This window comes from Chelonoidis abingdonii, chromosome 23, assembly GCF_003597395.2.
Source record: "Chelonoidis abingdonii isolate Lonesome George chromosome 23, CheloAbing_2.0, whole genome shotgun sequence".
NCBI lineage: Eukaryota > Metazoa > Chordata > Testudines > Testudinidae > Chelonoidis > Chelonoidis abingdonii.
Window position 1 is genome coordinate 207570 of NC_133791.1, and position 1168 is coordinate 208737.

General features: G+C 71.7%; 1 protein-coding gene across 1 annotated transcript in view; it reads left to right on the forward strand.

Annotated features, from left to right (window-relative positions):
• The first annotated feature begins 455 nt into the window (after positions 1 to 455).
• Positions 456 to 1168, forward strand: part of ERRFI1 (ERBB receptor feedback inhibitor 1) — a 15975-nt gene continuing 15262 nt past the window's right edge. Inside the window, exon 1 of the mRNA XM_032763743.2 lies at positions 456 to 555. The gene's annotated coding sequence lies outside the window, so the exon portion shown is untranslated. The remainder of the gene's footprint in view (positions 556 to 1168) is intronic.

Here is a 1168-nt window from a genome sequence, read left to right on the forward strand (position 1 = left end):
GTCACCTGGCTTCTGTTGCAAAGCAGTGAATTGAACGTCCCCTCTTCTCCCCTACCCACTAGGCCATCCTGCATCTAGCCCCATAGGCACAGACCACAGCGGGGCAGTGCTCTGAGCATTAGGCCCTTGCACAGCAGTGGCACCCACGGGCTGGCTGTGCAGGCGGCTGCACAGAGGCAGGCCATGCAAGCAGGACAGTGCTGGAGCGGAAGGAATAAGGCCAGACTATGCGGCAGCCTGCACGCGAGGAGCCGTTGCTAGAGCAACCCTCCACCTGCGCAGCTGAACGTGCCACTGGCGGACCCCACACCGACTCCTGTCTCGCGCACGCCAGCTGGCCATTGCCCCTTTAAGGCTTATCTCTGAAGCCGGCGGGGGGGGGGGGCGACCAGGGGCGTGGTCTACAGGGTTGGCCGCGCCCACCAGCCTATGAAAGGCGGCAGCGAGCCCCGGGCGGGCAGGATTTACTAGGATCGTGGTAGCCGGGCTGGAGTGCGGCGCACGCGCAGTTCCCTCAGGGCGGGCAGGGATGTGCGGAGCCGGGGCGCCGTCTGGGTGAGTGATTCCTGGGGCTGCCGGGCTGCGCTGGGAGCTGCCCCCCCCCCCCCCCCCCCCCGCGGGGCGCCCCACCAGAGACCCGGCGCTCGCCGCCACTGCGCCCTGGGCACGGCTTCTCCGGAAGCGCTCGTTGCCATGGCAGCTGGGCCCTACGGGGAGGTCGCTGGGCCTCCGGCTCCTCCAGCCTGGCTTTCCTGCGGCCGCCGCACCAGAGTCGCGGCTTCTCCGGGGAACAGCCGCTGCCCGCAGCGCGGCGGGCCCGGAGCCTCCGCGGCGCAGCCGAAGGCGAAGGCGCGTGCGCTCCAGGGCTGGCGGGGGCGCCCGCGTTGGCCGCAGCGCTGGGGGGGGCGAGCCGCGGCCCGGCAGAGCAGCGCCCGGAGGCGGCAGACCGTGACTGGGGTGAGTCAACCACGCACCCGCTGGCCGGGCTGGGGCCGCACAGCTGTGCGGAGGAGCTGGGTGGTTCAGGTGCACCTGCCCGACTCGGTGAGGGCAGGGACGGCGGCCGGCAGCTGCCGGGTGAGGCAGGGCGGCTGAAGCCCAAGTGCCCGGCTGTTTCCCTGGCCCCTCGCGACGGACTGGCGCTCGGCGCTGCGGGTAGTGACGTTGA